We start from the raw sequence: 13,005 nt of genomic DNA, 5'->3' as shown, positions 1-13,005 counted from the left end.
TCATGCGACCCCAAACTGTTCACACCCATTTAGCAATTTTAAATCAAATTTTCCTCAATTCTACACATTTTTGCATGGGACAGATATATTGTGTGATACCAGGGGTGAATATGATACCAGGGGTGAAGCCAAACTGAGCCCTCCCTCCCAACCAAATTAAAAAGCAAATATATATTGTAGTCACAACTTTGTTTGTAGTATTGACCCCGTTCTGGTTGAGTATGGGGGATCCAGACCATGTCCTGCAGTATTCAGTTGCAATCGTTTATACTCTGCTTGCCTAGGGGCCAGACGGTGTGGTACAAAGCGACGGCTCGGACTGGGCACAGATGTCAGTTCAATGTCTAGTTTTGGATGAGATATCAACTACCGTGAAATGAAGATGAAATCAACAAAACATGTCACCATGCCCCTGGATTTAGGTTAAAAGTTGGGTGAATTTTTAAAAATTTTACAAAATTCCCTTTACATTGATGACTTTTTGCACATCTAACCAGTTTTCCCACGTTGATTCGACATCATCACACACGTTTTTTGTTGTTGTTGAAATGACGTGGAAACAACATTGATTCCACCATTTTTTTTTGCCCAGTTGGCTGAGGTTTGGCCCTTGTCAAGTAAATACTCTGCAGCAATAGGCTACATCAACTGTCTTTTAATTGAAAGCACCTTGACAATACTAATCAAAAAGTCCATCAATGATTATCATCCTGAACTTCTCATCAGATTGACACGTTTATTAATCAATAGTCAACCACCCAGATGGAGCTATTGATCAATAATAATTAGTGTACAATCTAGCCTTTCAGAGCATATAATGAGAGCAAAGCATAGCATGTATAGTATAGTGAAGGACAGAGGGCAGCATGCTCCTATCCATGTTGTAAGATCTCATGTCATGTCCAATGAGAGAGAGGATCTGTCTGTCTCGTATCCAATGAGCGAGAGGATCTGTCTGTCTCGTATCCAATGAGAGAGAGGATCTGTCTGTCTCGTATCCAATGAGCGAGAGGATCTGTCTGTCTCGTATCCAATGAGCGAGAGGATCCTCGGACTATGAGGTCACAGCCTATGGAGTGAGATTCCCTGTGAGGTCATAGAGGTATAGATATACCATATAGCCTTGTCTCTGAGACATCATGTAAATAAAGAATCCAACGTAAATGAGTGTTTATGTTATTGCTGAGTTTAAAGATAATTTCCTGCCTGAGTCTAGTTCCTCACTCATTTTTCATCTTTCTGAATGAAATTAGTTTATTAGAAGAACGGGCAAGTGAAGGTCACTGGCCTGTGTCATTTGGGATGTCATTCAATCCATCCATGTTTAATTCATACACCCATCCATGGTCCATGACATACAGTATAAACATAGTAGAGAAGGTTTTAGTTTATAGAGGTAGTATGAAACTTTTGGATATGAGGTTGTTTCACCCCCCCCCGCTTTAGACGACTTTCCCAATGTTGGTAGGGTGCAGAACTGAACTTGGGTCCTGGAGAGATACACAGAACCCTTTATATAATCCACGTGCGTCATTCATATGTTTACTCCACTATAAATAATGAGAATTACTAAGTTTAGGCTATATATTAATTATGCTATGCATTGTTCCAGTGTGTGTGTGTGTGTGTTAGGATGTGCGTGTTCAGCGGTTTGATGACTCAGTGGATTGCTCTGAGGTTCAGCTGGGGTGTATTCATTTAGTCGGATTCTGTTGTAAAACATTTAATCTGTTGCAAAATGTTTTGCAACTGAACCCGTTTACTCCACACGGAAAATGTTTTGCGAAGAAAACAACAGTTTCTATTGGACAAATTCAGGTATGTCCCTCCCGTTTGGTTCCGTTTGGTTCCTCGAGTAAAAGATAAACTGTTTCTGTTGCAAACTGTTTTGCAACAGAATTCAACTAATACATACACCCCTGGTCTCATTAAGATGAAAGAGAAACTGAATTGACCCTCTGATCTCTGGTCTCATTAAGATGAAAGAGAAACTGAATTGACCCTCTGATCTCTGGTCTCATTAAAGATGAAAGAGAAACTAAATTGACCCTCTGACCTCTGAACTGTTGCAATAAATGAAACCTCAGCTGGAGCTCTTACCTGGCACCAGAGCTATAGAGCTCCACGCTCCCGACTGGTGCAGCTGTCCAAGGCACTGCATCTCAGTGCTAGAGGCATCACTACAGACACCCTGGTGCAGCTGTCCAAGGCACTGCATCTCAGCGCTAGAGGCATCACTACAGACACCCTGGTGCAGCTGTCCAAGGCACTGCATCTCAGGGCTAGAGGCATCACTACAGACACCCTGGTGCAGCTGTCCAAGGCACTGCATCTCAGCGCTAGAGGCATCACTACAGACACCCTGGTGCAGCTGTCCAAGGCACTGCATCTCAGCGCTAGAGGGATCACTACAGACACCCTGGTGCAGCTGTCCAAGGCACTGCATCTCAGGGCTAGAGGCATCACTACAGACACCCTGGTGCAGCTGTCCAAGGCACTGCATCTCAGCGCTAGAGGCATCACTACAGACACCCTGGTGCAGCTGTCCAAGGCACTGCATCTCAGCGCTAGAGGCATCACTACAGACACCCTGGTGCAGCTGTCCAAGGCACTGCATCTCAGCGCTAGAGGCATCACTACAGACACCCTGGTGCAGCTGTCCAAGGCACTGCATCTCAGGGCTAGAGGCATCACTACAGACACCCTGGTGCAGCTGTCCAAGGCACTGCATCTCAGCGCTAGAGGCATCACTACAGACACCCTGGTGCAGCTGTCCAAGGCACTGCATCTCAGCGCTAGAGGCATCACTACAGACACCCTGGTTCGATTCCAGGTTGTATCACAACCGGCCGTGATTGGGAGTCCCATAGAGCGGTGCACAATTGGCCCAGAGTTGTCCGGGTTTGGCTGGTATAGGCCGTCATTGTAAATAAGAATTTGTTCTTAACTGACTTGCCTAGTTTAAATAAAGAATACATTTTTTATAAAAAACAGGCCAAGCATAGGGATACAGACCTTTATTGTAACTTACAGTATGCTATGCAGGGCATCTTTCCACTCTTATGGGATGAATTTGAGTTAAGACGGGTCAGGGCAGAAAAGTTAAATGAAATGTAAATTTTTTTAATTCCCAATTTCCTGTTTATATTTATATATAAAGTCCATATGGCACTATGGCCCTGAGCATAACAATCACATTGTTTCTATTTAGAAGAACAACACTCAGTAACCCATTTCTGCTGCATCGTGTTTTTACTTTGAATAAAAACGTTTTTTTAGGGAATCCTCAAATTGTGCTCATGCTTTTGCTCTGTTGGTGCAAAAAATGAAGCTTTTATGGTGAAATTGTCCAACCATCATTTTAGCATACCCTGAACGTCATCAAATTCCACCCCCAAAAGAAAAGTTCTGTCTAAAGAGCGGGAAAAGAGAGAGAGGCTTTCTAAAATCATTTTATAAAGTTTATTGCTGTCGATCCTTGTATTAAGAGATTCACCTTAGCTGTTGTCCAAGATCTGTCTGTGTTTGCTGTTTTGCCAACTCACATGGTCATTGTCACGACAGCACAAATAGATCTGGCACCAGGCTACCTTAGATGTCATGGGCTGGATGGACATCATTTGTTTTAAAGGGGAATGTCATGAAAAGAGGAAGTGCTTTAGCTCATCATGTTATTTGGGAATAGATACATAATTGCATGCTGGTCATCGGCGCCTGACATCATATGGTTTTCTATTAGTCTTTGTTCATCATTTATTACGAGGTGGTGTTACATTAAGGAGAAAGTAGTGTTTTGGGGAGTGTGTTTTAAAGTGTGCTATCCATGTATAATTGATTAGTAAACAAGTGATAGAATGACAAAAAGAAACGAAGGGAAAGAAGGAGAGATAGAGGACAGCCCTGTGTGTGAATTCTCTGCACGCTGCTTTTCACAGTCATACTGTTTTGAAATTAACACCCTATCTCAGGGATCATCAAGTAGATTCAGCTGTGGGACGATGTTTTTTCCTTGAGCGGATTGTCGGGGGGCTGGAACATAATTACTAATAATTTGTTGACTGCAAATTAACCGCAAGAAGCCCGAATAGATATAACGTTTGACTAAAATATAATCATTTCAAACCTTGCTTTATTATGCGTGAGAATACCCGGGTACAGATTTCTTAGATTAAAATCACTCGGAGCTCATTTCCTGGTGTTTTTACGGTCTTTTATGTCCAACAATAAAAAATAAAAAATTAACTAAATAAAAAAAACATTAGCTAAATAAAACCACCCGCCGGCCAGTTCCCTGCCGTATCTGGTGCATTTAAAGTATGTGTTTCACTTTCAAACCATAACATAAACAACTGCAATTCTTCAGTTCCACTCAAACCTTATCACCATAGATAAGAAAATGGACCTCTGATGTACAGTGCATTCGGGAAAGTATTCAGACCCTTTCCCTTTTTTCACATTTTGTTACATTACAGCCTTATTCTAAAATGGATGAAATAAAAAAAAATCCTCATCAATCTACACACAAAATTCAATTGATTGGACATGATTTGGAAAGGCACACACCTGTCTATATAAGGTCCCACAGTTGACAGTGCATGTCGGTGCAAAAACCAAGCCATGAGGTTGAAGGAATTGTCCGTAGAGCTCAGAGATAGGATTGTGTCAAGGCACAGATCTGGGGAAGGGTACCACAACATTCCTGCAGCATTGAAGGTCCGCAAGTTTGGAACCACCAAGACTCTTCCTAGAGCTGGCCGCCCGGCCAAACTGACCAATCGGGGGAGAAAGTCCTTGCTCAGGGAAGTGACCAAGAACCCTAAACAAGATGGCGCTGAAGAACATGGCCGGCGTTTTACATTCTCCCAACCAATTGTGCTATTTTGTTCGTTTTTTTGCGTTTTGTGTAACTTCTTTTTTAACTTATTGTGTACATAATGTTGCTGCCTAACTTCTGGACATCAGAACAGCGATTACTCACAGTGGACTGGAAGAAACTTTTTCCTTTAACGAGTCCGACGAGAAGGATATCCTGATTTCGCTGGAACAGGCCCAGATCCAAGCCTTTTGCGTGAAGAAAAGACACAGGAAAAGGAGCCGCAGATCGGACAGCCTTCTGAGAATTCGTAGGCGAGAGAGTAAACTCCCACTGCCATCCGTTCTTCTTGCTAACGTGCAATCATTGGAAAATAAAATTGATGACGTACGATTAAGATTATCCTACCAACAGGACATTAAAAACGGTAACATCTTATGTTTCACCGAGACATGGCTGAAAGACGATATGGACAATATTGAGCTAGCAGGATTTTCCATGCACTGGAAGAACAGAGACGCTACCTCTGGTAAGACGGGGGGTGGGGGTGAGTATCTATTTGTCAATAACAGCTGGTGCGCGATATCTAAAATTAGGAAGTCTCGAGCTATTGCTCGCCTGAGGTAGAGTACCTTATGATAAGCTGTAGACAACACTATCTACCAAGAGAGTTCTCATCTGTATTATTCGTAGCCATCTATTTACCACCACAAAGCGAAGCTGACACTAAGACCGCTCTCAACCAACTCTATAAGGCCATAAGCAAAGAAGAAAATGCTCATCCAGAAGCGGCGCTCCTAGTGGCCAGGGACTTTAATGCAATTTTTACCAGCATGTCACGTGCAACCAGAGGAAAAAAAACCTAGACCAAAAACCTTTACTCCACACACAGAGATGCATACAAAGCTCTCCCCCGCCATCCATTTGGCAAATCTGACCATCATTTTATCCTCCTGATTCCTGCTTACAAGCAAAAACTAAAGCAGGAAGTACCAGTGACTCGCTCAATACGGAAGTGGTCAGATGATGCGGATGCTACACTACAGGACTGTTTTGCAGCACAGACTGGAATATGTTCCAGGATTCATCCAATGGCATTGAGGAGTATACCACCTTAGTCATCGGCTTCATCAGTAAGTGCATCGATGATGTCGTCCCCACAGTGACTGTACATACATATCCCAACCAGAAGCCATGGATTACAGGCAACATCCGCATCGACCTAAAGGCTAGAGCTGCCGCTTTCAAGGAGCGGGAGACTAATCCGGACTCTTACAAGAAATCCCGCCATGCCCTCAGACGAACCATCAAACAAGCAAAGCGTCAATAGAGAATTAAGATGGAATCCTACTACACCGGCTCTGACACTCGTCGGATGTGGCAGGGCTTGAAAACTATTACGGACTACAAAGGGAAACCCAGACGCGAGCTGCCCAGTGACGCGAGCCTACTAGATGACCTAAATGCCTTTTATGCTCACTTCGAGGCAAGCAAAACTGAAGCATGCACAAGAGCTGTTCTGGATGACTGTGTGATAACGCTCTCGGTAGCCAATGCGAAGAAAACCTTTAAACAGGTCAACATTCACAAAGCCGCTGGGCCAGATGGATTACCAGGACGTGTACGCAAAGCATGCGCGGACCAACTGGCAATTGTCTTCAATGACATTTTCAACCTCTCCCTGGCCGAATCTGTAATACTTACATGTTTCAAGCAGACCACCATAGTCCCTGTGCTCAAGGAAGCGAAGGTAACCTGCCTAAATGATTACCGCCCCATGGCACTCACGTCAGTAGCCATGAAGTGCTTTGAAAGGCTTGTCAAGGCTCAAATTAACAGCATCCTCCCAGACACCCTAGACCCACTCCAATTCGCATACCACCCCAACAGATCCACAGATGACGCAATCTCAATCACACTCCACACTGCCCTTTCTCACCTGGACAAAAGGAACACCTATGTGAGAATGCTGTTCATTGACTACAGCTCAGCGTTCAACACCATAGTGCCCTCAAAGCTCATCACTAAGCTAAGGACTCTGGGACTAAACACCTCCCTCTGCAACTGGATCCTGATGGGCCGGCCCCAGGTGGTAAGAGTAGGCAACAACATGTCTGCCACGCTGATCCTTAACACTGGGGCCCCTCAGTGTTGTGTACTTAGACCCCTCCTGTATTCCCTGTTCACCCACAACTGCATGGCCAAACACGACTCCAACACCATCATTAAGTTTGCTGATGACACAACAGTGGTAGGACTGATCACCGACAACGATGAGACAGTCTATAGGGAGGAGGTCAGATAACTGGCAGTGTGGTGTCAGGACAACAACCTCTCCCTCAATGTGAGCAAGACAAAGGAGCTGATCGTGGACGACAGGAAAAGGAGGACCGAACAGGCCCCCATTAACATCGACAGGGCTGTAGTGGAGCAGATTGAGAGCTTCAAGTTCCTTGGTGTCCACATCACCAACAAACTAACATGGACCAAACATAACAAGACAGTCGTGAAGAGGGCACGACAAAACCTTTTCCCCCTCAGGAGACTGAAACTATTTGGCATGGGTCCCCAGATCCTCAAAAGGTTCCACAGCTGCCATCGAGAGCAGATTCGGTTGCATCACCGCCTGGTATGGCAACTGCTCGGCATCTGCTTGGTAAGGTGCTACAGAGGGTAGTGTGAATGGCCCAGTACATCACTGGGGCCAAGCTTCCTGCCATCCAGGACAGTGTTAGAGGAAAGCCATAAAATTGTCAGAGACTCCAGTCACCCAAGTTATAGACTGTTCTCTCTGTTACCGCACGGCAAGCGGTACCGGAGCGCCAAGTCTAGGACCAAAAGTCTCCTCAACAGCTTCTACCCCCAAGCCATAAGACTGCTGAACAATTAATAGAATTGCCACCGGACAATTTACATTGACCCCCACTCCCTTTTGTACACTGCTGCTACTCGCTGTTTATTATCTATGCATAGTCACTTCACCCCCACCTACATGTACATATTACCTCAACTAGCCTGTACCTCTGAACACTGACTCGGTACCGGTACCCCCTGTATATAGCCTCCACACTGACTCTGTACCGGTGCCCCCTGTATAAAGCCTCGTTATTGTTATCCTTATTGTGTTACTTTTTATTATTACTTTTTATTTTAGTCTACTTGATAAATATTGTCTTAACTCTTCTTGAACTGCACTGTTGGTTATGTGCTTGTAAATAAGCATTTCACTGTAAAGTCTACACTTGCTGTATTCGGCACATGTGACAAATAAAGTTTGATTTGATTTGATTTGATGGTCACTCTGACAGAGCTCCAGAGTTCCTCTGTGGAGAGTGCCCGACATTAAACCCAATCAAACATTTCTGGAGAGACCTGAAAATAACTGTGCGGCGACGCTCCACATCCAACCTGACAGAGCTTGAGAGGTTCTGTAGAGAAGAATGGGAGAAACTCTCCAAATACAAGTGTGCCAAGCTTGTAAGCGTCCTACTCAAGAAGACTTGAGGCTGTAATCGCTGCCAAAGGTGCTGCCAAAGGTGCTTCAACATTAAAACAATTGAATCAATATTGAAAGAGAGGAGAGAGGGAAGAGAGAGAGAGAGGAGAGAGAGAGAGGAGAGAGGCAAGAGAGAGAGGAGAGAGAGAGGAGAGAGAGAGAGAGAGAGAGAGAGAGGAGAGAGAGAGGGGAGAGCGAGCTTTATTTGTAGTAGCCATATTTTGTTTTGTACTGGATGTAACAGATCCATCACTGTAATCAGCACATGATGTATGAGATCTGTAAAATACAAAAACAGACGATGGGAGAAGTAGATCATGGTAGAAGCTCCCTGGAACACACGGTCTACTGTATTATCGATGGTGGTGGGTGGCATGTTGATTTACATGTTAATTTGATGGATGGCTTTTAATCTCTGAGTGAGACATGCAGCAGAGATGACTCTCTGTACCATAACTCCTATGGACATACAGTGAAGGAGGAAGGAGCAGAGATGACTCTCTGTACCATAACCCCTATGGACATACAGTGAAGGAGGAAGGAGCAGAGATGACTCTCTGTACCATAACCCCTATGGACATACAGTGAAGGAGGAAGCAGCAGAGATGACTCTCTGTACCATAACCCCTATGGACATACAGTGAAGGAGGAAGGAGCAGAGATGACTCTCTGTACCATAACCCCTATGGACATACAGTGAAGGAGGAAGGAGCAGAGATGACTCTCTGTACCATAACCCCTATGGACATACAGTGAAGGAGGAAGGAGCAGAGATGACTCTCTGTACCATAACCCCTATGGACATACAGTGAAGGAGGAAGCAGCAGAGATGACTCTCTGTACCATAACCCCTATGGACATACAGTGAAGGAGGAAGGAGCAGAGATGACTCTCTGTACCATAACCCCTATGGACATACAGTGAAGGAGGAAGCAGCAGAGATGACTCTCTGTACCATAACCCCTATGGACATACAGTGAAGGAGGAAGGAGCGTACATAACACTATCCCTATAATTACCTGTTCATCCATGTGATTAGACTCCATAATAATCAGTTGTGTACAGTAAGGCTGTTTGTATAAACAACAATTGCATAATCATGCATGACTACACACATCAATGGAACTGGAAAACAAGCTGCCTGCTAAGTAGCAGGGACCAGTGCATTGTGGATATTCTTCCTATTTGTCCCCAGTCCCAAAAACCATTTCTGCTTCCTGTCTCAATACATTGTTGGCCCTTGGTCGGCCACTGTTCAGGTCACAGTAGATAAATAAGCAATCCTTGACAGCCTGTCTGAGTAGGACGCTGATCTATAGGCCTGGAACAGGTAAATCTTCATGTGTTCTTATCCTAACAATCCTCCTGTTTACACTGCTCAGACCCGTTCTAATCTGGGTTGGCAGTGTTTTAATGTCAGTCCTCAAATCCCTTCTAATGTTTTTTTAAAATTTTTTATTTAAAATGTAATTTCATTTAACCTTTTATTTAACTAAGCAAGTCAGTTAAGAACAAATTCTTATTTACAAATGACGGCCTACCGCTGGGTTGGCAGTGTTTTAATGTCAGTGACAGGCTGGACACTCATTGACTGAATCAGTAAATTCAGAATGTGGAGGGAATGATATTGAGGGGGACGGCACAGAGGGGGCTTGTGGGTGTAGTGTCACTTTGTAGTTTCAGATGACGAATTGGATGTGTCAATTACCAATGTGTCATACCAACAAGGGGTCAGAATGTGGGGGGAGGGAGAACGGAAAGATGACACAAGCTGTCCAGCACCAGAAGTTGTACCTGTCGTCTGGTGAACATGTGTTGCAAGGTGAAACAGGTCATTCTGGGAGCTCAACTTCGTGTGCCCTCCCTCCCTCCCTCCCTCATGACTCATCTCCCCTCTCCGGGCTGTCTGTCCGGCCGCCATCCACAGTCAACACACAGCAACTCCAAACGTAACGTTACATGACAGATGCAGGGATCCATTTTAACAGATAACTTTTAAAACACAGGGTTTTGTACAATTTATCTGACTTTTTTCGAAAATGGTTGCCCTATCTATCTAGACCCTATCTATCTTGTTATGCCTGTACAGTAGTACATTCACAGGGGGGTTTGACCCTGGGGTTACGTTTATAACCTCGCGGTCTGTATTTTCCAATGGTAAAGTTATATCTGTGGTTGCTTCTTATCCATCAAACTGAACATATCTACTACCCCCTTCATGATGCTGGATGGAGAGAGAAAAAATATAAAACGCTAAATGAGTTGTTTTCAATTCTCACTCTTTCATGGATAGAATGTCATTGAAGATAATCGTATAACATTGTTCAGTTGTAGTAGTCCCAGTGTTGTGTCGTGTCGTCGTCGGCGGAGGAAGAAGGTATCTTGACAGCCAGGAGGCAGATCATGTAAGGCTGTAGTGGAATGTGTCCATGCCTGGAAGGCTCGATCTCACACACACACACACACACACACACACACACACACACACACACACACACACACACACACACACACACACACACACACACACACACACACACACACACACACACACACACACACACACACACACAGAGAGAGAGCAGCAGTGGCAGCAGATTGGCTGTGTGGGCGCAGACCTGACAGTGTTAGAAGCCATCTCTTATGTCCCTCTGAGTCTCCCTCTGTGCCAAGGCATCACACTGCCAAAGCTCTGCACTGAATCACTGCACTGGCACCCTCACTCCTCCACTAGGCTACCATCTCCTCTAGTAGACTACCATCTCCTCTACTAGACTACCATCTCCTCCACTAGACTACCATCTCCTCTAGTAGACTACCATCTCCTCTACTAGACTACCATCTCCTCTACTAGACTACCATCTCCTCTACTAGACTACCATCTCCTCCACTAGACTACCATCTCCTCCACTAGACTACCATCTCCTCTACTAGACTACCATCTCCTCTACTAGACTACCATCTCCTCCACTAGACTACCATCTCCTCTACTAGACTACCATCTCCTCTACTAGACTACCATCTCCTCCACTAGACTACCATCTCCTCTACTAGACTACCATCTCCTCTAGTAGACTACCATCTCCTCCACTAGACTACCATCTCCTCCACTAGACTACCATCTCCTCCACTAGACTACCATCTCCTCCACTAGACTACCATCTCCTCTACTAGACTACCATCTCCTCCACTAGACTACCATCTCCTCCACTAGACTACCATCTCCTCCACTAGACTACCATCTCCTCTAGTAGACTACCATCTCCTCTAGTAGACTACCATCTCCTCTACTAGACTACCATCTCCTCCACTAGACTACCATCTCCTCTACTAGACTACCATCTCCTCTACTAGACTACCATCTCCTCCACTAGACTACCATCTCCTCCACTAGACTACCATCTCCTCCACTAGACTACCATCTCCGCTACTAGACTACCATCTCCTCTAGTAGACTACCATCTCTCCTCTACTAGGCTACCATCTCCTCCACTAGACTACCATCTCCTCCACTAGACTACCATCTCCTCCACTAGGCTACCATCTCCTCCACTAGACTACCATCTCCTCCACTAGGCTACCATCTCCTCCACTAGACTACCATCTCCTCTAGTAGACTACCATCTCCTCTACTAGACTACCATCTCCTCCACTAGACTACCATCTCCTCTAGTAGACTACCATCTCCTCTACTAGACTACCATCTCCTCCACTAGACTACCATCTCCTCTACTAGACTACCATCTCCTCTACTGGACTACCATCTCCTCTACTAGACTACTATCTCCTCTACTAGACTACTATCTCCTCCATCTCCTCTACTAGACTACCATCTACTCCACTAGACTACCATCTCCTCCACTAGACTACCATCTCCTCTACTAGACTACCATCTCCTCCACTAGACTACCATCTCCTCCACTAGACTACCATCTCCTCCACTAGACTACCATCTCCTCCACTAGACTACCATCTCCTCTAGTAGACTACCATCTCCTCTAGTAGACTACCATCTCCTCTAGTAGACTACCATCTCCTCTACTAGACTACCATCTCCTCCACTAGACTACCATCTCCTCCACTAGACTACCATCTCCTCTACTAGACTACCATCTCCTCTACTGGACTACCATCTCCTCTACTGGACTACCATCTCCTCTACTAGACTACTATCTCCTCCATCTCCTCTACTAGACTACCATCTCCTCTACTAGACTACCATCTCCTCCACTAGACTACCATCTCCTCCACTAGACTACCATCTCCTCCACTAGACTACCATCTCCTCTACTAGACTACCATCTCCTCCACTAGACTACCATCTCCTCTACTAGACTACCATCTCCTCCACTAGACTACCATCTCCTCCACTAGACTACCATCTCCTCCACTACACTACCATCTCCTCCACTAGACTACCATCTCCTCCACTAGACACCATCACCTCCACTAGACTACCATCTCCTCCACTAGACTACCATCTCTTCTAGTAGACTACCATCTCCTCCACTAGACTACCATCTCCTCCAGTAGACTACCATCTCCTCTACTAGACTACCATCTCCTCTAGTAGACTACCATCTCCTCTACTAGACTGCCATCTCCTCCACTAGACTACCATCTCCTCTAGTAGACTACCATCTCCTCCACTAGACTACCATCTCCTCTACTAGACTACCATCTCCTCTACTAGACT

Source organism: Salmo salar, chromosome ssa04 (assembly GCF_905237065.1).
Source record: "Salmo salar chromosome ssa04, Ssal_v3.1, whole genome shotgun sequence".
NCBI lineage: Eukaryota > Metazoa > Chordata > Actinopteri > Salmoniformes > Salmonidae > Salmo > Salmo salar.
Note: the sequence above shows the minus strand (reverse complement) of the source record.